Here is a 25,760-nt window from a genome sequence, read left to right as displayed (position 1 = left end):
TTCATTTAATGCCCACTTGATCATTACCTCACTTTGCACAGAAGTGGAAAATGGAGGCTTGGAGTAATTCAGTGATTTCTCCCAAATTATAGAGCAAGCATAAGGAGAAGCTAGGAATTGACCAGCAAAGCTATACATGACCTGAAAAGCTTCCAGCTACATTTGCTTCTTAGCCATCTCTTCTTTATTCATGAAAGTGGCTTTAATCTGATTATATACATATTACATGCTTATTTTTAAAATCCGATATATCGGAATAATATGCTGTTTTCATTGAGGACCTTTTAAAAAATAATTCTTGTTATCAGCCAACTCTCCACCCCTATCTCCTACTTGTGCCCCTCCTCCTCCAGCACCCTTCCATACTATTTATATAACAACCTGTGATGTAGGCTTTCAAACCTTGCTCCAATAGCATATAATCAGAGGAAACCTGCGGGTGTGCAGAGAAGCATGAATAGGGAGTTTGCTATTGTTAGTTATTTTTTAAGTGTGTTCTCTGCATCTTTTCATTCAAGAGTACATCATGGAAAATTTTCCTGGCCCGCTGGTATGACTCTAACACGTTCTTTTAAAGGTGTGTACTATTCCATAGGATGGATGATCTATAGTTTTTCTCTTTTTTTCAGTCTTTTTTTTCTTTTTTTCCCCGAAGAAACAATTCTGCACTAAATATCTTTGATTACATATGATTTCATATTGATGCTTTTATTTCTCTGGAATAGATTTTCCTAGAGGTGAGGTTTTTTTGGGTTAAAGAGTTTATGCCTCTTTAAATTTTAATCGATATCTCCAGATTGCCTAAGCAGTTTCTGGGACATGTGAATATGCCTTTTATCAAAAACCCATCAGACGTACATAAGAATAGACGCATGTATTCCCAACTATAATTTGACTGTCTCAAACCCTGGCTATCCCTCATCAAATGTGTTATAAACATCTCAGCCCTGGATTCGGTACAGGCCAGAATCCACAGGATCAAATTGGAAACAAATCTCCAGAGGTAGTATGTTTACTTATGTATACCTCTACTGAATTTCTGGGTTACTTAAAACTCACAAAAGTTCTACAAAGTTTACTTATTGGGCATTTGGATAGCAAATTGTTGCGTAGAAGATCCATTTGGGCATTTGTTTATAGAAACACCCCCTATGATGTATCATTATAGAATCATAGGCATTGAGAGCTGGAACCGTTAAATTAATGATTCCTTCACATACTGTATAGAATCTTTGAGAATGATGTCTTGATGGGATGTGCCTTTGGAACATGCCAAGATGTTATCTCATTTAGTGCTTTGCTGAAAGCTTATTTCTAACATGGTTTTCAAAATGTTCACATTTTTAAAAAGATCAAGACATTTATTTAAAGTTACTTTAAAGACCACTGATTCAGGGCTAATGATTGTATAGTTTATTAATCAAATGTATTTCTCAGGAAAAAACCCCAGCTACAGTTCACTTACAATTGGGGTTTTACTCTATTTTAACGTTATTTTAATGAGCTACAGATTTGAATGTGGCCTTTGTTCATCTGTTGCTTCCGCTCAATTGCAGTTTCACCCTAAGACGACACAAGACAGATTGATCAGGCTTCCAGCCATTGTGGGGCTTAAATGAAGTGAACAGGGCCTTATGTTTCTAAACCAAATGAGAGGATTAAGGCAAAAAGAAAAAGAAGGCAAAAAAAAATTTTAAAGTTGCCCTCCCCCCTGCCCCAAACAGTCTATACATTCTTTAAATCATCTGTTTGCTGTTCTTAAATTTGCTACTGTGGTATCCCTGTTTTCCTAGGAGAGCATCAGAAGATGACATCATAAAAAGGAAAACTGAGAACATCCCAGACAAATATTAGCATGTGTAAATGTAAGGGGAAGGGTGCTGTCTCATCTCATTTTTGACACACAACAATTTCAGTGCAAAAGTAAGAGCATTTAAATGACATTAGATCTTCTTTAGTAGATAATGTTCTTATGTCCAAAATTTTAAAGCTATTTATCATCTAATAACTTGTTAAATATTGTTCCTCATTTATATACTTTATTTAAATGAAAATAAAATTCCTTTGAGTTAGCAGTGATTTTTTGTGGTTAAGATTTTCAGCACTGATAAGTTTGGGGGGAACTTCTCTGATGGGCCATGTAAAGTCTGGCACATACTGGACCAGTTTTGGCTGTTCTTGTTTTCTGTTTGCAAGGATGGTCTAGAGAGGCTGTAGCTTCTAACATGCAGTTTTCCATTGTATTTATACACTAACTATGCTGCTTGAGATGACAAAAGAACTTCACATCCAGAAAACAGAACTTACAGAGTGGCCTTCTTAAAGCTGTGGGAAGCTATATGGCAGCTTTGACCAACCTCATTCAACAAGAAATTAATCATAGTTTCTGAACTTTCATGACTCAACCTTCTGATAACAAGAAAGCATTGTATACCCCCATTTTGTTATTTTTTAAAATTATAAATGGTTTATATTGAATGCAATTTTTGTAAGTTAACTTTTTAGGTAAGAACAGCTTCTAATTAACAATAATCATATCTTTATGAATTAACATTCTTAGTGGAGCAATCCAGATTCTGTGGACTTATTTGAACAACACAATAAATGGAAGCATTTACAGGAAATAATACAATATAAATATGAAGTGTTACTTTGTATATTAGATATACTCAAGGACAGTTGTAAGTAACATATATTTTTAAAACTGCAAATTTCAACACGCGAGTTCACTACTGAAAAATTCCTATTGCTAGTGCTATGCATTACAAATGTGAATCTCTTCATCATCCTTCACCTCCATTTATATGCTGGTTTTGCTTAAAGCAAGACAGACCTATTTTTCCCTGAGAGCTTGTTGCTTATTTTAATATTTTTTTTTCATATTGATGATAGGATAGATCTGGTAAGACCAAAACCATATAAAATAAAATATAGAAACTAAGGTATTTTTTAAAAAGAGTGGAGAAACACTATATCTATGTGGTCCTGGCTGAGCAAAGACACAGAATTCACTTAGAGCTTTTTTAACAGCCAGAGCAGATGTTTATCTTGTACTTGAGCCTGTTGTGTAACTGGGTGAATGACAGAGTTGTTTGTAATTTCAGTGAAGGTAGGTTTCCTTTCATTGTTGTTAGTTAAAATTAATGTTGAAGTTTTAATACATTCTCTATTAAAAGTAAACACAACCACAAAACAAATATGTAAAAAAGTTTGAGATTGATATTACAGGTTGAGAACTAAGTAAGAATCAAGTGTTTTTCTGTAGTTTGTCATTTGTGATTATGTGTGTGTGTGACTTTGTACTATTTTAGATTTTAATTTTCTGTTTTGTTTTTAATAATTTTTGTTTAAAGAAAAAATGTTGTATTTATACATTTCATTTTCAATACATTTTTGCATAAAGGAAAATACCTATTTGGAAGTAATTTACAAGTAGATCAAATTCAAAATATAATTGAGAGCCTTTTAGCAAACTCTGCTGAAAAATTTTGTTGAAAAATATATATATAACACTTCCATTACACAGAGACCATTATACTAGTTATTAATTATGATAAAATTTGAAATTCATCCACATATAGTTTTATAATTACATAATGTAAAGGAATATTTTTATCACAAGAGATTTATATTTATTTAACTTATATATCTTTTAAAATATGCACATGACATACATTTTGGCCTCAAAGATGTATGAGTTAAAATTATGTAATGACATGCAACCCATCTTAAAGAGCTTAATTTCCTTTTGATGGCATGTGTGTACAACCATTGTGTGGATGTTTTCGCATTGCTTTGAGCATTAACATTCTCTGAATATTCTGTGTATCTAAGTAACCATGATTGTGGTTCACTTCATTTAATGGTCATTCATATAAAATTAAAGCTTTGAGAATATTATAATTTGCTTCAGCTAATACCAGTTATATTACTCTTTTATAGGACGGCTGATATTTTCACATAACAGAGATTTTCCCACTCTCTTGACTTTTTCATTTTATTGTGTTGTTTCTTTCACTGAAAATAGGCTCATAAGAAGTTCAAGGTGAAGTTTTCAGGCTCAGAGCTATTAGTCAGTTTTCATGTAAACAACCATCTTTGACATCATCCTTCTATTCATTCAGCTTTGCATTCTGTTATGTAAATAACCATACCTGTGTGTTTTTAAAAATCACTATTTCTAATGGGCACATTAAAAAATCCTTAGGTATTCAATGCTTTTCTGCAAATAAATGTAACGTGGGTGTATTGCACTTAAGATTAAAGGCCAGTAAGGCAGACAAAAGGGACACCATTGCAAATTAAACCGTAAAGGTCTGAAGTATTATTAAGAGGTTCACAGATACTATGTTCCAATCAGGCTCAGTAAGGGCTGAATTCCTATTATGTTTCTAAAGCCTCCAAAAAGACATGGGAAGGGACCCAAAGTTAAAGTCGTCAAATAGAAAGCACTTAGGCCAAGAGCACATGAATGTATGACTGGGTAATGGGCCTTTCATCTTTGAAATAAAAACAGTTGAGTTCAATTGGAAGCGAAGTTTCCCCCTTTGAGAAAGTTTATTTTAATGAGTTTCCATTTTATGCGTGGGCTGCTCCTTAATCCAGGCTGTTCCATTGAAGTCTTACCCAATGAAGATGCAAGACAGATTGTCCAAGCTTGCGGCTATTGTTAGGGGTTGATGAAGTGTATGGGCCCTTATGGTTGATAACAGAAGTAGATGGTCAAAGCCAATAAATAAAACTTTAACTCTGATTGTTGGGTGCTTTATGCTGAAAAGGTTTCCATTAACATGGATCTTTGGTTTTGAAGGACTTGTGAACCCAAAGGCAGCTTGTAGCTCTTGTCACACAAACTAAGTCACTTAGACAAGCAGCAATCTGTCCTAGCTGATCAACTCAGTTTGGCTTTTAAAATTCTGGACTTCTTTTTAGAAATCAACACTGTTCATATCTTGACAGACAATTAACAATATGTGAATCTGCTGCACAGCTGATTTATCACGTACATGGTTTAAGGAGGAGGTACTTTGTGTTTTGCTTTATGGGGTCTTAATAATGAAAATTTTACAATGAACAATTTATTATGTTTTAAGTGGTTGGTATTTGAGTGTGGGGACGGAGGAGGATATTTTACAGACAGTGTGAGTCACGGGACCATCTCAAGTATCATAAATGTTCATAGCTCACCCATATGACATTCGTATGCTCTCTCCAAATTTTTATTCTTCTAAATCTCATTTCATCTAATTTTTGAGTGATGGATATGATCAGTTGTGTACCCATAATTGTCCTAAAATCTACCAAAACCATTTGTCCTGAGTTGCAGTTCCTTGAAAATCTGCCCCAGTGGCTTCAAAATTATACAACACTAATTTAGCAATTTAGAAGCCACTGCATCCTGTGACTATTTAGGGCATGATTATAGTAGCACAACAGATGGAACTGTGATGACCTTGAAGGAGTAACCCTGCCCTCACTGCCTCGCCACTGGAAGTTTAGGTAGGCGCTTCAGGGAATATATCTCATATTTACCTTTACAGTTACCCAAGGAAAATCCACCTGTGATACTTTCGAGACAGAGATACAAGTGGCCCTTAGCCCACACCCTGAATCTGCCATCCTACAAGGGACCTTGCGTGCCTGGAATGGACCACGCTGCTCACAGGAAGCCCCATGGAATTCCCCCCACCCCAAATGACCACTGGCTAACTGCAGACCTAGATGGAACATGACGGCTGCATTCTGGGAGAATGGAGGCAGGGTCCTGGGCTGCGGCAGAATGGAATAATTCTCTTCTCTCCTCTGCATTTTGTGGTGAAATCTGTAAGAGTGAATGAAATGACCGGCAAGGATGACAATGTGAGAAGTCAGGGGCAGTGAGGAAATGAAAGAAGGAGGGTTAAGAAGCCTAAGGAGAGGGCAGCATAGGTGTTGTTGGCTGATTTATGTAAATTATCCACAGGGTGTCATTTTTTGTCCCTTTTTTCCCTTTCAATAATAAAGTGTATAGTTTATAACCATGTTCACAGTTAGTGATTTCCTATCTCTTCCTCAATAAGATTACAGTTATTGTCTCAATATATTTCCATTGTGTCAGACTTATTACAAATGTCATAAAAAATTTCCAGCATTTTTCTCTTCCAGACAGGACAGTCTAAGTGTTTAGATGCCTACTGTTTTTTAAATAATGGTCTTTGAAGAGGAACACATATCCTAATTTCTACCAAATTTCAAGGTAGATATGTTGGAAAGGTACAAAGATGCTTCCAGAATTCTAGCCTGTGATTCATGAGTTGGGGGCCTTGAGAGCCATCAGGGTCTCAGGTCTTTTACCCAAATCCCCTCCTGCCTTATTTCTACATTTGGTTGTTTAATGGTTTGCATTCCTAAACAAGGAGTATGACAGCTTTATTGGTATGTAGGGAAAAAGGATTCTACATCTTTTTACAAGACAACCCTTCTCTCTGCATCATTAGATTAAATATTTGTTTAAAACATGCTTAAATGTTGAATTTATCCTGTTTATTTTTTTAACCTTTAAAAATTTCATCATCACTGTATGCAGCTATTCATCCTGAAAGTAGAGTGATGGGGACATCAGTTTTCATACGGTATGTGACACAGAACCAGAAATGGGACGATGTCATGTCCAGATCTGTCCGTCATGGAGGAATGACCTTAGACTTCCTGATCAATTCTGACAAGTCACTGACAGTTTGCAGGGGAAGCACATATGTGACAAAGGACAGGCAGAGGCTACATGTGTCAGCAAGAACCCTCTGATTCCGACGAGAAGGAGTCAAGCTGCTGACGACTCTGGTATTTGGAGGCCATTGGTTTTCCTTTTAAATCTGACTTCAGAAAATCACAGGTGCTCACTCTCCCGGACACGCACAGGTTTTCTGCTGATCTGAGTCAGTGGCTAAATGGCAGGTCACACTGATTTAAATGCTAACATGTTCATGGTCTTTTTGCCAGTTTGCATATGACTTTGCACACATTTATTGACATAATTCTGGATCTTGAGTGTTAAGGGGTAATTTGGTATTATTTATAAAAACCACAACTGAATTGAAGTGTTTTAAAATCATGTTTAGCATAAGAATGGGCAGTTCTGGCTCAAGCTTGAGGCTGAAAATGTTAATGTCTGTCCCTTGCACAGGTGGAACAGAGACCACATGGTATAGTGGTTAAGAGCTTAGATACTGAAGCCAGACCTCAAGGGTTTGAGTCATGGATCCACTTAAGAGTTGGGCTTGGTCAAGCACATTAACTAATATTTCTGGGAGTCAATGTCCCTATCTGTAAATCGGGGATAACTAGAGCTCCTCCCTGCTCAGGTTGTGAGGATTATGTGGCTTACTACCTGTGAAGCTGTTAGCACAGGGTCTGGTGTAAGATAGACGCCATGTAAGTTCAATTGGTTTAAAATTATGTTGCTGAATTTTTATATATCCAATATGCCGTTTCTATGAGATGGCATAATGTAAAAAGAGAGGGTCCGTGAGTTTATAATTTTGATCAAATTTGGAAAAAAACTGAGCCATTATTCCTTGAAAATGCCTTTGTCTGCTTCTCTCTCTCCTCTCCTTTTGGAATCCCAATTAGTTGCATTGCTTAGAGTGCTTTATACTGTCCTACAGGTCAATACAACTCTTATACTTCTTTTAAGTTTTTTATATCTTCTTTATCTTCCTTTTGGATAGTTTCTGTTGCTATTTCTTCAAGTTGACTGATCTTTTCTTCTATAGTATCTAATATAATCTGCTGTTGATCTCGTCCACTGTAGTTTCATTTCAGATATTTTGTTTTTCATCTCTAAAATTTCCATTTTTTAAATCTCCCATTTCTTTTTAAGTTCGTTTTATTTGACATTCTTGAACAAAGAGAGCACGTTTAACATCCTCCTCTGCTAATTTTATTCTCTCTTTCTCTCATGTTTTTGTGGCAGCTTTTATTGATTGACTTTTTTCTGTATTTTCCTACTTCTTTGTATGCCTAATAGCTCTTTTGTGTGCTGGACATTGAGGATTTTATTTTAGGGTGTTGTATTTATTTTAATAGTGTTGGACTTTGTTCTGGCATGCAGTTAAACTTCTTGGTATCAGTGTGATTAATTTGAAACTTGCTTTTAAACTTTGTAAGTTTGGGTCCTAAAAAGAACATTTGACAAGTCTCATACAACACACTGACAACTTTTGTTTGATGGTGCTACTTATTCATTAATTTATTAATCAGCTCTCTATTTTATCCATTCATCCAGCTAATATTTTATGGGATTTCTCTGTTATGGTTAAGATGAATAAGAATCCTCAAGGAGCTTATCGTTCAGGAGAGAAGATCAATGTAGACATAAAATGTTATCAGGCAGTGATATATGCAAAATGCTATAGAATCTGCTGGTATCTTACTTTTCCCATGTGTATACATGGATGTTCAGCCAAAGTGTACTCTTGTACTGAACTTTCTTTTCTCTGTGATTATTCTCTCTTGGCCTCATGATGTTTAAGGAAATTTCAGTATTACAAAAATATATATTTATATATGTGTATAAATATATATACATATGTATGTATCATTAGGAGGAAAAAATTTATCTACTTTTATAACAATTCAAGCATTTATTCAACAAATTTATCTTGATTGGCTATAATGTGCCAGTCCAAAGCTGGAGCTACAATCATGAACAAAACAAAGTCCTTTCAAAATGCAAATTCAAAACGCACAATCAAGTGGTGATAATGTATACCATATTATAAAATTATGACTCTGTGTTTATCATCCTGCTTTTAAAGTGACATGATGAGTCTAGCATTGAGTTAATGGTAGAAACTTGCCCTTGGACAGGCCAGCTTGTTCCCTGTTCTGAGCTCCAGATTATAAGTGCTGCTGAAAATGGCTAGCTCCAGAGAAGTGTTTTTAAAAAGGATTGCTGATATATCTATATTTTTGTCTGTGAGAATGCTATTATTGTAGATACAAATTGGATTCCTTTTTTTAGAGTTCCAGGGTATGAATTTCAAGAAGATTCTTGATTGCAAAAGAACAGCCTGGCTAGGAGCTACTACTACAAATGTTACTATTGCTGCTGCTGCTGCTGTGATTTCCTGAAATATCAACATCTGCTGGGGCTCTGTTAGGTGTTCTGTGAAGTTCTTTACTTTATGTCTTTTCGTAATCCTAGGATGTATGGAATAATAAAGTGAGGGTGGCCATAAAATCATTATTTTAAAGTATTTATGAAAATGAGACATAGTCACCAAGACAGAAATAATTTTCAATCTGCATTATTGAAAGTGCTGTAATAAGACTATTAGCACATGCGTATTGTAAATTGCAGTTAGCATTGTTGGTTTGATGACTGAGTAGGTGGCTTTCTGAGCAAGGCTTATCTGGAAGATTCAAATCAAATTTTACGTTATTGTCTAGAAGGACGGCATAGTATAGGAATACTGGGAATTTAAAATAACCCTCACAAGAGCATCTTCTAGTATCTCTGCCTTACTGAACAGCAAATGCCCCACTTAGCTCGCTTTCTCAAGAACTGACTAAAAGTTGAGTGGGAGACAAGAGTAGAATGGTCAGTGGACAGTCCTTTTCGCAGACCTTGGCTTCCTTCTCTAAGGCAGGGGCTCCTTTCTGAGAGTGACACATGACAAGATCCACGCCGGGCAGACAGCCTTCCCTGACGCCTCGCCTCTTTGTGGTGCCACCATGTGCCCCTTCCCAGAGAGCAGAGGGGATGCACTGACCCGCAGTGACTGGTCCCAGGGTGGTGGGGATGCAGATCCAGAGAGACGTCGGTAGGCTTACGGTGCAGCTGGGAAATCATTTCCACTCGGCTGTGATGTGTGGGTCCCAGTGATTCTGCTGTTGAAGACGTTGTAGCAGATCTACGCCTCTGTGCTGAGAGGACAGAAAATATTACCGATATTACTGGAGCTAAAGTTTCCTAGCACCTCTAGCTTTGTTTTCAGGTGGATTAAACTTTCAAAGATTTGAAAAATTAAACTTTTGCTCCACCCCTTCCCCCAGCCCCATCTCTCCCCTCCCCCTTCTAAAAATATGAAAGGGGAATGAGCAATCTGCAGTGTACTTATTTCTAGATGTGCTGTTTGTTATGCTGGTAGAGAAGGTATTTTTAAGTTGGAAAAGATATGTGTGGTTTCATTCTTTAAGCTCTTGCAGATTTCCTATTTTAAACTGCTACAAAGTAGGTATTTCCTTTTAAAATTAGGTTGCTTGAATATTTTATATAATTTTTAAATATTAAGCTTAATTTGAAGGTAAGGTATTTTACCTGTTTTTATAAGGTGCTTTATGCCTACATATGTACATATTATATATAATTATATAAATATCTTACAAATAAATATATATATTACATATAGTATCTATATTTTGCAAGCTACTTTGTATTTATATAGTCATCTGTAACTAAACCAATGACTGATCCATTCATGAAATTTACTGAGTTCCTACTATGTGTCAGGTACTGTGGGCCTACAGTGATATATGAAGCGAGTCTCTGAATCTGAATATGTAAGTGTCCTAACTGAGGGCAGAGTGCAAGCAGAATTCAGGGAAAAGCAAGATTGTTTCCAGCTAAGCTTAGAGGAATTGGGAACGTAAGAACAGTTTAAGAGAGAAAGTGCCGAGCACAGTGCCTGGCATATAGGAACTGCTTAAACAGAATTTACTCCATGAATGAATAACGAACGAACGACTGAAAGAGAAGTGGCCTTTGACCTTGAAAAATGGGTAGGTTGGACTTGAAACAATGCCAGTGCAAAGGCAACCATGTGAGCAAAGAAAGAGAGAAGAAAACTCAAGGCAAGGTGAGGGAATGGTGAGCAGTTCTGTCTGACTGGACTTGGGGGATGAGGGATTACGTTTTCAAAGTAGGTTCGAGCCAGGTAGTGGGACCTCAGACTCCACTTCAAAGAATCTCGATTTTGTCTGTACTAGGGGAGCCATTGAAAGTTTCAGAGGGGAGCCGTGACCTGCAGATCTGTGCTTCAGAAGGACTTAGCTGGCGACACTGGTAGGTGAGGAGGGGATGAAGAGATCCCAGAGTCACAGGGGCTGGTTCTGAGCCTAATGCAAGCGGTGAGATTGAATCCGCTGTGACTGTCTACTGCTTGAACAGCAAACACCCTCAGAAAAATGATCTGAGCCCCATTGTGGTTATCTGATAGCACGGGGTTGATCCAGCCTACAGAAAAATGTCATCCAAGTACTGCGACCTGACATGATCAGTCATGAAATCAGACTCAAATAAGTTAGTCCCCAATGGTGAAATGTGAGGTGAAATAGCTCATGGGAAATAAAAATCAACATAGTGAAACTAACTCAGAATTGACTCCTTTGCTATCTATTGTGCTTAATTTTGGACACTCTTAAGTGCTTTGGGGAGAGTACTTTCTAAGTTGATATTTTCTTTTTTCTTCTTTGAGAAGGCCACACGTTGTTTATACCATTTGTCCTTTTTCTTGTGCTGGTGACACAAATTATGGTTTCATCCAGATTAACCCTAAGGTATCTCACTTTTAATACCCTTGAAAATTGCTTCATTCTTTGTAAAAGACACAGTGAAAATAAGGAACATGGATAACAGTCCAGGTGTTTATGAACAGCCTTATAAGTTCCAGAGCTCTAGTTTCTCAATAATTTTCACTGGTCCACTAATCATTTACATACATTCTGAGTAGTAATGGAGGTATTACTTGAATGTATATGTATATTCAATTCTGCAGTCACACACATGCACACACACACACACACACGCACTCACACCATAGCTTTAGAGTTTTTGGGGGGAGCAGAGAGAAGTCCGTGTATAATACCCCTTTCTTCTCCCTGCACCCACTTATCTTCAGAGACAGCTAATAAACAAGACATGAGATAGACAGATGGAAATCAAAATATCAAATTTATTGTTGATCAAGCTGGTTGGAAAATGTGGCTTGACATTTGCAGGTAAAAGGGTTTGCATAACAGTCTACTTCTGGCTCTTCCAACATGTGGAAGTGATGGGCCACCTAAGGAAATCATGATGTCCTCAGAGCACACACACCTTGCCAGGAGAATTGCTGTCTCCATTGGTCGAGCTGATAGGGAAGAAGAAGAGAATCTCCCACTGCTTCTGCTTTTTCAAGATGAGCTCCACCTACTAAAGTAACACAGACCAGTGCAGGTCAGATCATTGTCACCCACAGTTAGACACGTTAGCATTCCTTCTGGGGAGGGGGAGGCAAAGGAAGATGGGAGTACAAAGTAGAGCACGAGAGCAATTGTGTTATCTAGGGGCAATCCCTCCACCTAGCTACACAAAAGCAGTGCAAAATCAATGGAAGGGACTTTCCCCTAAAACACACACACACACACACACACACACACACACACACACACACATTCACAAATATCTTCAGGCTTTATTTGAAGGAAAAACTTATGTAAATATTTTTGACTATGATTATGTGTGCTGTGATTTTAATGACTAATACCTTTAGTGTTGAATACTTACTAGATCAGAATGCATATATTATATACACATATACATTCAAGAATGTGGAATACATTTAAGCCGTATTTTAAAAAATAATGAACTTTGTTTTTTTTTAAATAGTTATTTATTTATTATTTATTTATTTTGGCTGCACTGGGTCTTAGTTGCTGCACGCGGGATCTTTAGTTGCGGCATGCATGCTGGATCTAGTTCCCAACCAGGGATCGAACCAGGGCCCCCTGTGTTGGGAGCGCAGAGTCTTACCCACTGGACCACCAGGGAAGTCCCGTGAATTTTGAATAAAACATTAATTCAGAAGAGTAACTGTAAGTTAAACTTTAAAAGTCATCATTAAAGTATTGAACATAAAAAGTATGGTATTGTTTCAGAAACCATAGTTGAGCCCATGATGATCAATGTGGTGGAGGTATCATATTTCAATAACCACAAAATACTTTAGCTCTTCTAAACTTTGTTTACACATTTCGCTCTTAATTCTGCTTTTATTGTCTATTCTGGGAGCTTTTCATGTGTGTTTTGATTTTATTATTTGGCATCTCTCCAGTCACCTGCTAGAAACTCTTCAGTATTGGGCATCAAATGGTTAAATGGGAGGGTATCACCCAGAACGTAAAGCAACAAGCTGAAAGGTCCAGGCTGCCTTGTAATCCTGATATTGACATTACACCTTTTAAAAAAGTTTTATTCATGCCTTTCTGGTTTTTTATGGGAGACTTCTTTCCTTAAAGGTTTCATGTACACAGCACAGGGAGATCAGCTCGTGCTTTGTGACCACCTAGAGGGATGGGATAGAGAGGGTGGGAGGGAGACGCAAGAGCGAGGGGATATGGGGATATGTGTATACGTATAGCTGATTAACTTTGTTATACAGCAGCAACTAACACGACGATGTAAAGCAATTATCTCCAATAAAGATGTTAAAAAAAAATTTCATGTACAACAAAATAGTGACAAATAAGTTTTCCAAAGTGCCAAAGAAAAGTTAGTGGGATATCAGCTCATCGTGAGAATGGGGTAAGGGTGACTTGTCGACAAGTAGGGTGAATGGTAGCAGCCACGGGGGCAAATGAGAGGACAGAAGATGATATCATAGAGCCTTCAAGCTCAGTAAATTTAAGAGAGTTAAGCTAAGGTTTCATTCAGATCTTTTGTAATCCTAAGCAAAATATGTAAAGTTTACACTCAAGACTCAAGGTTTAGTTTAGATAAGATTTGTACTCTGCTGTCCAACATCTGTTGACTCAACCACGCGTATTTGGATATTGCCAAAGAAACGGCAGCACACCTGGCAGGATTAGAATTATGTCATCAGCACTTCTGAGGGTAGCTCCCCTCTACCTTCCTTCCTCCCCTCCCTGCCCATCGTACACTCAGAGCATATCTCCCTCTTTCCATCTATACTCTGATAGTGAATTATAAAAAAATAGCCACATCCAGTTTCCTGTATATATTTACCAATGAAAACTTCTTTAGAAGTCCAGAGTTTGTCATGGGTCAGAGTAGAGAGAACTTTGCAATTGATTTTGGATTTTAAGTCTTTAGAAAAACAAGTTAGAGTCCAAGAAAAATGAAAAAAAGACTAAGTTAATAAAATGTTCATGTTTTGGTGAAATTGTTTACTAGTATAACTTGGGAATAACTGACTCTCCAGTAGAGCACTGCATATCAGTGATTGGAGAGACTGTTGGTTTCCAGTGACAGATGAATTCCATTCCCAGTGATGAGCTTTTGGTTACAAGTCATGTCTGCAGTAGAATCTGTTAAGATTTTAAATAGCTTTACTAGTCCGATTGGGTTGGTGCAGTCTCTGTTCACTCAAAAGAGAGGAAGAGGTTACTCTTCAGTACCAAGTAAACCCCCTTGGTTGATACCTTTGCCTAGAAAAAAACTTTCACCTGGAGATGACATCAGAAAGCTGATTGACTAGTCAGTTTTCAGGGGAATGTGGACTTGAATCAGACAAACATGTTGAAATAGATAATTGACTCTGGAATTTGGGAAATAATGTGGGCTCGGATATTCACTGTGTTGGCCTCTAGGGACCCTCAAAACTAAATGAAAATGAACTCCATTAAGGATGAAAACATTATCTTAGTAGAACTCTGAGGCTTTCATTTTCTCTCTTGAAGGCTTGTTTGGTACACACATATGTTGAGTAGCATATGCATTTTGAGTTATTCAGGTGTAGATTCTAAATGCATACTAATGCATTCTTGTTTAAAGCTGAATCATTCAGGGTTTCTAATACAAACTCTGATTCTGTGAGCCACTCGATGGCATTAAATAAATTGCTCAACTTTGCTTTTGATAGTGATCTAAATACCTTTTTTTAAGAAGACATTTTTCTGATAATAGTCTTTGCTCTCATTTTTAAGGGACTTCCTGTGTGTCAATGAGGCATTACTATTACTGCACTACTTTAGAGATGCGATTCAAAGAGGTGAACCACTTGTAATGTGAATAGCTAAGACAGATGCAATCCAGGTCTTCCTTGAAAGCCTGTTCTTCGTGGTAGTGTTGGAAAGCCTGTCTATCAAGTAGCATCATTTTTTATTGGGGTTATTTTAATATTTTTAATACAGGATGAAATGGACCTGATTAAATCCAGTTGATGAGAATACTAGAGCAGTTATTTAGGACAAGAACTTATTTCCATTGCTCTGAAGCAACCAGGATTTCTTACTGCAACTTGTTTATCAGAAACCAAATAAGGGAAGGAAGCTTTCATAATTGCTAAACTTTTAAATTTTATTTATTTATTTACTTATCCTTGGCTGTGTTGGGTCCTCGTCTCTGTGTGAGGGCTTTCTCTAGTTGCGGCGAGCAGGGGCCACCCCTCATCGCAGTGCGCGGACCTCTCACTATCGCAGCCTCTCTTTGTTGCGGAGCACAGGCTCCAGACGCGCAGGCTCAGCAGTTGTGGCTCACGGGCCCAGTTGCTCCGCGGCATGTGGGATCCTCCCAGACCGGGGCTCGAACCCGTGTCCCCCGCACCGGCAGGCAGACTCTCAACCACTGCGCCACCAGGGAAGCCCCATAATTGCTAAACTTTTGACAACTATTTCTATTCCATTAAAATTAGGATCCTGATGACCAAAGTTAGAAACATCAGAAGTTACATACTTAAATTACTAATAATTTAGTATGTTAGTCTATGGGAAATATATGGGAAGTTAATACATGAGAAGAGGGAATGTTTGTAGGATAACTATCTTCCTAGCTTAAGAGTATGAAAGAGCCCCGAAATTAAAAATTTTCCCTTATATTCATTATTAGCACATTGTACTCAGAGTCTCGTAGTCAATTTTACCATGAACTCTAACTTCAGCTTTGCCTTTGCACTGTAAAATTTCCTTGAGAGTCAAGTTTACAGCTGTATAAGGTATTCTTTTGTTTCAAAGACAATTCTACTGAATATATCTTCTGAGAAAATGTTATCATAAGCTTGAAATCTGCTAGCATCTGATTAGAGGAGTTCTTAATACTGTTTTCGTTTTCCAGCAAAGTATTTTCAAGTAGATATTTAATAAAAAGTAGTTCTTATATAACTAAAAAAAATTAAGGCTGATTTTAGACCTCCTCAGCTATAATAACCCATTGGAGTTCAGAAGGCTTATATATATACCACAGTGTTAAATACTCCAAGTATCTAAGTGCCACATCCCTGAATTTTATTGTTCTTGCTGAGTCACTGTATTATCTTGATACTTTCTAGCATTTTCAGTACAATTATTAAAACAGTTATAGTGACTCTAAAGGAATGTAATTGGAAAAGAAAGATGGCCTGTACTGGATGAAATTCTTAATTAATCTTTCACTGTTAAATTGTTCAAAATTAATCAAGTATATTGCCTATAAGAAGGCAACTACACTTTATATACCTCAGTATTATCATCACCAAGTCATATATTAAAAGTTAATTCCTGATTTAAAAGTGTACTTTAACTGCAAAACCATCAATCCTAAATAATTCCATTACCAAAAAAAATCTTATAACACCAAAGAACGTGACAGAGTACTTTGTGCTTAACATTTTGAAGGGTTTTTTGGTGTGAGCTTTGCAACATGACATTAGGATGTATATTTTTATAAAATAACTAACCTGCGAGAATACCATTCATTCACTCATTGATTCATTGATTCATTCATTTATTCCACATGTATTCATTGAAAAAAGTTAGATTTCAGGCATTGAGAATAATGACAGTGAAATGCAACAGCAATTTTCTGGTGTATAAGGAGGCAATAAACAACTTGCATTCTAATCATATTTGTGGATAAATATCCTTGGGGCTGTTTGAGAAAATTATGAAACGGTGGTCTCCCTCCGCCCCAACTTGTTTTGAATTATACAGATTATACTCTCCACTGGTTCTCAATATTTTTTACCACCCTAACACACCAGAGTGACATGACACACCCCACCAGACACACTTGGCCCCTAGGGCAGTGCTTCTCAGCTGGAGAGAGAAAGTCACTTGTCCCTTTGCCGGAGCTGGAGATGAGTGAGTCCCTTGGCTCTCTGCCCTGTTCCTAGGCTGAGAATCACCAGTAAATGAGATCTTGCTTAATTATGGAGTAGGCCACAGAGATAAATGCCTCAATACATCCAGTGAAAGGTCCATATGCTCGTAATACAGTCAGTAGAACTACATAACTTCAGTTGATTTTTTCCCCCATTAAATCAACTAGTTGTTTGATTCAATCAATTAACTAGATGTTTTTTGTGTTACACAGACATACCCTATATAACAACATAGAGTAAATACATTATTTGGTTGGACATTTTGTTAAGATGTGGTTGTAAGCAGGACCATTTTAAGATAAACGTGTAACAGATGTTCCTCCAAGCCAGATTAGCATGAAATACTCTGTTTAACTGAATGCAGAGTCAAGAGTCCAGTCTAAGATGCTTTGATGCTGGGAGACTCTTGATCTTACCAAAGGTGTCAACAGCTGCCACCTGGCTGGCAGAGGCTATAAGGAGCTATTTCAAAGACATTAAAGTGTAAAAAAATGTGCTCTTGTTCTTAAAATCAATGAAATAGGATACTAGCTTTTCTTGAAAATTTTGTCCGTGTTCTGATAAATACTGTATTCTTAAACCTACTTGGAAAGCACACATAATGCTACACATCAAGAAGGACTTAAGTTACTCAGGTAAGGAGTATCATATGAATCAAATGGGCAGCCCACTGCAATGATTAAGATCTATCTGTGGAACTTAAAGGCATTATTCATCTACTGGATATGCCTTTTGATATGATATCCTGAAACACCTAGTTTGATTAAATGCCTTGAAATTGGGTAGAATCTTTTCTGTTTTGAGCTAGCCATGCAATCAAGTGGGATGATGCATGAGTAGAATGGACAGTCACTTAATGTCTTTTTATTTCTTCGCCTTAAGGGTTATCTCAGCCTTGCCTCCTCTTCAAATAGACGTGCTTCCCTGAGGGTTAATCTATCACATCCCTAACAACTTAGTATCAGTTAGTTTTTCTGATTGCTTTCTCTCCTGTCTGGGAATTGGAAAGAAAAATGCAGAAAACAGAAGGACGCACTGAATAAAAACTTGAGCTGTCTCTCTGCTTTGCCCAATCTCCTATCAAGATTTCATTTATCAACTACAGTATCAATTTTAGAAAACCACTTTGAAAAACCAGCAAACCAAAAGTTAACAAATGAAGATGGGGGTCCTTCCAAAGTTAAAATCACGCTTGTGATTTAAAATGTGACATTGGACGATCAATTAAAATGCTTCTTTAAAAAGGCAGACTATTACATTAATTGTTAGTTTAATCCCTCCCTAAAATTTCGAAAATATGCACTCCTGCTGTAAAGATCTGAGGACTAAATTAAAACAGTCAAGTGTGTCAATGCATTTTTCTCAATATTCATATATTTCCTTCCTTTTCTGAATGACAGAGCTGGTTGACCAACAGCTGTTTCTGTTATGTAGTTTGAGCTACACTGCTTTCTCTTCTTCACTCTGTGAATTGCGAGGGTTTCTAATGCTTTATCCTTGAGACAAGGGGTTTATCCTGATGGCCTAGACGTTACTTAAGATTTTCCTGGTTTCTTTTGTACGGTCTTAAATGTGATTTAGAGGTGTCATCAAATTTCATTTGCATTAAAGGAACAAAATAAATAAACATGCAAGAGTCAGACAGCTTTATACGAATAGTAGAGCATCATGGTGGGGGAGATTTTTCCACGCTTCTGTTAAATCAAGATAATTTGTCTTAAAAACTAGATGATTCTTTTTCTCCTGTTGGTTAGGGGTATCTTTTATTTTGCTCAAAAATAAATTTTTACCTTGTAATTTGGAACAGAATAGAAACATTGAGTAAGACAGCATTTTGTTGAATAAGATAGAAGCATTGAAAGAAATGGAAGGCAAAGCCCCAACCCTTCCATAAGCCCGCTTCAGCCCATTTCCAACATGGTGACATTGACAGGGTTTGTCACCCATAAATTTACAGCTTATTCCAGCCTCTTCATAAACTGACTAAATTTTTTGAAAGAAAAAATATATATAGGTGTATAAAATACCCAGTTACAGGTTGTGTTCTATTTAGCCCTTGATTAAAACGTATTGCTCCTTGGTATCTTTTAGCTATGAAAATTATAATATGGAACAGAGATTAGAATGAAATTATCATGGCTAGAAGGCATTTACTCAGTGGTGACAGCCACATAAACCTGGGTCCTGAGAATGATGATAATACATTAGGTTCTGCATGCCCGATATTATTGCCGTACATTATGTATGTTTCATTTATACTATTTCGCACACACCAGCAACGCTGACAGATAGGTAATTACTCCCTGCACCAATGAACAGTTATCAGGACCACCGCTGTTTATTGCTGAAATGAAGTGCATTTGTCAGTCAAGGTCACTTGTTTGTGTGTCCCCTTTAATAGTTCCTTCACAGTTGTTGAACTTTGCACGCAGTTCTTATTGCAGGGTTCCTGGAGGTTGCTTTACTACATAATGCGTTTCTCAGGTTATCAAAGTCACTTGTATTTATCACTTTAATTGATAAACAACTAAGTTGCAGGAAGCAGACCTGAAGATGTGAAAGAACATATTTTGCTAGTCAGCTGATCCCACGAGGTATTCAGTAATGAATGACCGATCTCGGGCAGATGTCTTTAGTACACACTCTCTTAGCCAGCCTGAGCTGGTGAAATTTCATTTTATAATGTTAACCTTAATTTCAGCCGCTGATGGATACTGACACAATTTCATAACTACTATTGACTTAACATTTGTACCCTCTAGAGGAATTTTTCTTTGTTCATGTCTTGTGCGGTGCAGAGGTGATTTTCATGCTTAGTATACTTATAGAATGGGCTAAATCCATTTGGTTTGACTTTAAACCAGTAATGTATATTTTTTAGATACGTGCCATTAAGCCTCTCCTTCCCATAAAAAATGTTATCAGTCTAATGCTGGTAATCATCATCATGTTAAAGCACCGGTCTTGTTCCAAAATGAACATCGCACGGTGCATTTTTGAGAGTAAAAATAAATTCAGTGCCATTGTGTCTATTCTGTGCAGCCTGTAATTTCATCTGTTATAAAATAAAGAAAACGGTTGATCTTTTTATTTTGTGTTTGTTAGCCACAGTGCTTTATTAGAAGCTGGAATAACCTCTAGGATATAATAATTTATCCAGTCAAGATAACTAGAGCTATTTCCTTAAGCCTGTGATCAGCCTGAGTTTGTGTGTGGAGAGATTTATACTGCCGTTGCTTATTACCAAAGAAACAGTTAAAAAGGATTTATGGGGGTGCACATTATATGTGTGTCTGGAATTTTTGTGTATTTAACTTCTCTCCTTGCCCATCAGTGTTCTTCCTCTGTTAACATCATTGTCAAATAGAGAGAATACCTATACCTACCACTAAATGCAAATTTTATTCCGGCATTTAAGCAGAATCACATTCATTCATTAAACCAAATGATGCTTTTATTTGAAAAAATATATCGGCACATGGTAAGATCATACCCTGTGTAGCAAGGACTTTAGTTCTCTGGCAGTGCAGAAGTTTACTATTTCATTATTAAGGGATTAAACTATGGTAAAAAGGTGCCTGGTGACCGTGAATGTTTTAGTTAATTTGATTATACCCATAAAAAAAGAATTTAATTCCATAGCAGCCACCGGGTCTTTTGCCTGACAGGGGAGTTGCAACCCATTTCGGGCCGATCTTGTCCTGGGAGGGACTGATATTGCCATTTGGGCGAGGCCAGGAGGGAGAGAAGAGCAATTCGGTTCACTTGTGAACCCAGGTTAACACCATGCCTCTAAGTTTTCAAACCTCTTCCTTTTCTTAGTTCTTAGTTACCAGAGTGTTACAAAGAAAGGGTTTTGATCTCATGTAGCTAGCATAGCATTAATTACCCTGACACTAATTAAACTGCATCAAACAAATACCACCGTGTTCCTCAGGGGGACAACAGAAGGCAGTTTAAAATAATTACTGGAGCTTCATGCATGTGTGAAGTTTTTATTACTCTTAGGACACAAGCAAAAGAGATTTGATATCATTAAAATAGCCACCTTTTCATGATTGCAGCAACCACCAAAAAAGTGACTAAAATTTCCTCAGAGCATATTGATGTCTAAATAGTAGTGGCTTCCATCCTTGGGAATGGTAACTTTTCCTTAAGAATTGCAAGTCTGCAAAAGCAGGAACAGGTGTTCTGGTTCACATTCTGGTATGATTATGTATTAGCTTATGTTTGTCAGACCATTTCATTAACCACCCACTGCTATCACATATACATATACTTTGTTCTTTCTGAACCATGAAGTGAAATGCATATATCTTCACTAATGCTTGCTATCAATGTAAATGAGAAAAAGAGGCTTATTACCAATCACGACTGCTGTGAAGCCCAACCTCTGAACACTCACAGGTAATAAACATCTTTTCGTAAGTAGGACCCAAGATATATTGAGTTCTGCCTATGATAAGAAATGGGGATCTTGTCCTACTTTTGTATTAATGGATGATACTTCCCGTATGTATTTAGACAGAATGCGACGGGACCATGTTGAAGAGAGCGTCTTCTCTCCAAACTGGAGGTGGTCATTATTTTTGAGCTCTTTTGTCATTCTGGAGGTAAGCAAACCTTTCTGGTCACAGATAATGGATTTTTTTTTTCTGCCACTGGGCGAGTGTACCAAATTGGTAGCCACTACTATTAGGATTGTAGATGGTCTCTGTAAGAGTAGCTATGAGAAAGCACTGGTGTGAGATTGTTAAATCCTAGCTAAAGGGAGAGGTGGATGGAGCAGTATAAGTGATCGACCGTGTCGTGGACAATTATGGTGACTGTGGAAGTTGTACGTCTGATTCCTCTTTCAGGTGCATGCGTGTGTGCACACCTATGTCCCTGCACATGTGTGCATGCGCGTGTGTGTGGTGGATCAGATGTATTTTCCCTCCTGTCTGCTCTGTATATGCACACACTGCGTAGTCCAGGGCCCTGCTTCACAAGGTCGCTTCTCCTGTTTATTTCAGTGACACATGAGCAGGGGGAATCAAGTTGCCTGGGTTCCAGCACCAGGTGCCAGCCATCCTTCCTGAAAGGTGTTGGGAATTAAAACGAGAGAGTGGTCATTTCCAGATTTATGCAACTCATATTTCATTCGGTGAATGACGCTTTGAATGTGATTATGGAGTGGTTCTGCGTATGCAGTACTGCATATTATAAGCCATTTATTTTTTTTACTTCCTTCTGAAAGCAATAATTTAAGGGAATTATGCATTAGGAGGGTTTTGCAGTGGTTTTTTAAAAAATTAATATCATGCCAGATATTTTAGGAAACCTGTTTAGGAAAGTAACCCTGAATTCGTGTTTTAAAATTGTCACACTAAGCAAAAATTGGATCAGAACTGATTGTAGAAGAATAAAATTTAATCCAGTTGTAGAAATTTGATGGGACCAAAAAAATGCAAAAAATATACTTTTGTTCCTTTATGGCCAGATGGTTTGTCCTATTTTAAGCCGATAGTATCTTCATACATCTCTCTTGAATGTCATTGGTTTTAACTGGCAGACAGTGTCTACTATTAGAATTTTCCATATTCCTGGATGATCTAAAGTATATTTTTGGAGCATTTGGATGATCATACTGTACACCAGGAAAATTTTTTCATTACACTTAGCTCATACTCAAAAAAGTGTTTATATAATTAAAAAAAAAAAAAACCTCTAAAAATGAACAGTTCTTTTGACATGATGTTGACAGAAGTCACTTTGATGTAGTTTAGAGTCATGAATTTTCTATCTGTTCCGTTTTTCCTGGGGCTCCATCAACTCAGACATCCTGATCTGTCATTTTGCAACTCTTTGTGAAGGCCTTGACAGATAGAGGTTTTGACAAGTGCTGGACATCAGCGGCAATGCAGAATAAGCAGTGTATATTTCTCCAGGTAAAGTGACAAAATGTCTAAAAGCGTCAGAAGAGCTGTGTGGTCTTCAATCATATCTAATATTATAAAGCAGGGCTCTCTTTACTTTATGTGTTTTAGGATTGTATGGTGGCTAGGATTTAAAATTCTGTCAGAAGCTAAGATTACAGATCCTTTGTTTTATTTAGGAGTGTTTACAATAATGAGAACATTGGGGTCACTAGAAACATCCTTTAAATTCCTACTGAGTGACTGATGGGAATTAACACATAATGTGATTGGAGTCTTTAAAACTGTAACATGCCATTAGATATTCCTCGCAGTACTGATTTGAGAAATTCTGCTTGATTAAAAAATACTTTCTCCTCTTTCTTGGGAGTTAATGGTTTGATATAAGAGAACTTCCACTGGGCACTAATTAGACCTGTGGGCCAGGCCACTAGCTCTTCAGGTGTCAGTGTCTGTCTTAGTTTGCTCTCCCATTATGACTAAGGGATAAATGTAAACATTGGCCCGCCGATTGAATACGCTGTTCTTTTCATATAATTATTTTGCGTCTGTATTCACTCAAGAAACAGCTGTTGAAAGCTGAGTGGGATGCAAAATGGCACAGCCTGAAGATGGTCTTGTTCATGCAGCCAACTCCTTTTTGATGTGATACCTACTGGCAGGGTGGTGTGGTGACTTCAACTTCTTTGACAGCCATCAGTGCTACTGACCAGTGGTTTCAGGTTTTCCAGTGAAGAGAGAGGGTAGGGAAGGATTCCATAGTTGAGTTTTTTCCCCCTGCTGCTGGAGCTAAAGCTTCTGCCAACAACCATCTAAATCAACACCATGCCCATGTGCTCTGCAGACCGAAGTTCACCCCAACATCTGGCCTCACTGTCTGCTTCTTTCAGGTTTGTCACTGGGCAGCATCTGTTTATGGAGTCTGTCTCAGCCTCTCTTTGATCTCTCTGACAGTAAAAAGAAGCTTCTATCACCCATAATGCGTTAGAATTAAAAAAAAAAAAAAAAAAAATTCCAAAGCATGGAACGTTGGAAAACTGGTGGGATTTTTGTGTGTCTTCAGCTCTTTTTATTTTTTGAGCTGGGCGTTCTGTTTGACACAGAGACATGGAGCGAGGTGATTCTACTCTTGATTTCCAGAATATTGTCACCATCGATGAGTGTAATATGTGAAGACATCTAGTCTAAGCCGGCACCGTCTTGTCCCTCTCGGTCAGCCTTTAAAGCATGAAAAGTGAATCGTGCAAACTGTTTTCGTTTTTGTGTGTGTTTGGTTCGTATTAACTCTGAAGAATCGGTGTTGATATCTGTTGTCTGCTCTTCGGACATTTCTACCCATGGTTAAGAGCTCATGCATTTTTCATCCACCAGCTTGGGATGTAGGGGACAGTTGGGGGATGCTGCATAATCGTTAGATAAGCACTGCTAATCGTGGTCCACGTTCGCCCATCGGAAGAGCGAAGCCCCAAACTGAATGTCCTCCCCCGGCTGCTGGTGGTTCGATCGCATGCCTGCTGTTTACAAGGGCGGTGAAACATGTCCATCCTCCTCGTTCAGTCTTTCAACCCTTCACCCTTCGGGGGGACTCTGATGATCTCCAGTCTGGAGTTCAAATTCAGCAAACACGTAAGGATGCCTACCCTGTGCCCGACTCCATCCTACGCGCTGGACGTACAGAAGTGGGTTAGACAGACACACTGCCCTGGTCTCTCAGAGCTTACAACCTGGATTGATAAGGGGGCTTAGAAATGTTCATGTCAAGAAAAGACTCAAGGCTTCACAATGCGTTTGGCCTTCCCCAGGAATTGGCCACTCATGACTCTTTTTGTATGTGACTATAATTATGATAGTTCACAGCTATGATTATAATAAGATTTTAATTCTAGTCCAAATCAAATGCCAAAACTCTCAGGAGGAACTTATAGTGCATTCTCCAGCACCTAGCACAGCTGTTCCATGTGTGTGTGTGGAGAGAACTTGTGAATTTCTTCTATTTTGATTTATTTCCTGAAAGGATTGTTGATTTCCTCCTGTTTGTCTTCATCTTCCAGGAAACTATAGCCTTAGATGAAATCTATTTTTTTTTCTGTGTGATTTAACTTTGACTAACTAAAACAAGAATTTGTTTTTATAGCATTTACCAAAATTTTCAAAGTACTTTTACTAATTTGGCATCATTTCTTCTTCCCCAAATCCCAGAAATCTATAGGAAACTCAGAGTTTAACTCTTAAGTCCATAGTAATGAAGAGATCACTTGGACCAGGAATCTGCATATATTACTGTTATTATTAATTACTTATTTTTCATCTTCATTCCATCAAAGAACTTCCCTAGGAGTTTGTTCTGTCAGTTAGCAAATGCTTCTAAAAATGCTTAAATAATCGATAAAATGTAAAAAAGTATAAGTGATATGTCCAAAGGAAAGAGACTCTGTCATGTGGGAATCAGTCTGCATACATTATAGTCACAAGTCTGTGCAAAGATGCAAACTTAAAGGAAGGATGCTGGTAAAACTAGGATTATTTCTCCTCAGTCATATGTGGTCCGAAAAGATAGAGAGAGTCGTGGTACCCAGATTCCAGCTCCCTCTTCTGCTTCACTAGTTCAGTGACCCAAGAGCAAGTCATTTGAGCCCTCTGGTACTGAGGTTTTTATATTTCACCGATAAAACAAAGTCTTAGGATTAGATGGCAAAAATAATCATTTATATCCAAATTGTTACTTTGCAGTTTATAGCATTTCCAAATATATTATCTCCTTTAATCAGAACTTTCAATTCTAGTATTT

The 25,760-nt window shown here is 37.6% G+C and overlaps 1 protein-coding gene across 2 annotated transcripts in view; it reads left to right on the top strand.

Moving 5' to 3' along the window:
* Nucleotides 1–25,760, top strand: part of CYP7B1 (cytochrome P450 family 7 subfamily B member 1) — a 187,308-nt gene that overhangs the window by 64,444 nt on the left and 97,104 nt on the right. Inside the window, exon 1 of one of the 2 annotated variants that reach the window (XM_068525528.1) lies at nt 21,646–21,667. The exons of the other annotated variant lie outside the window; for it this stretch is intronic. The gene's annotated coding sequence lies outside the window, so the exon portion shown is untranslated. Of the gene's footprint in view, nt 1–21,645; nt 21,668–25,760 lie in introns of those variants that run through there. 2 annotated transcript variants of the gene reach the window in all.

Source organism: Eschrichtius robustus, chromosome 17 (assembly GCF_028021215.1).
Source record: "Eschrichtius robustus isolate mEscRob2 chromosome 17, mEscRob2.pri, whole genome shotgun sequence".
NCBI lineage: Eukaryota > Metazoa > Chordata > Mammalia > Artiodactyla > Eschrichtiidae > Eschrichtius > Eschrichtius robustus.
This window is presented reverse-complemented; position numbering and strand designations above follow the sequence as displayed.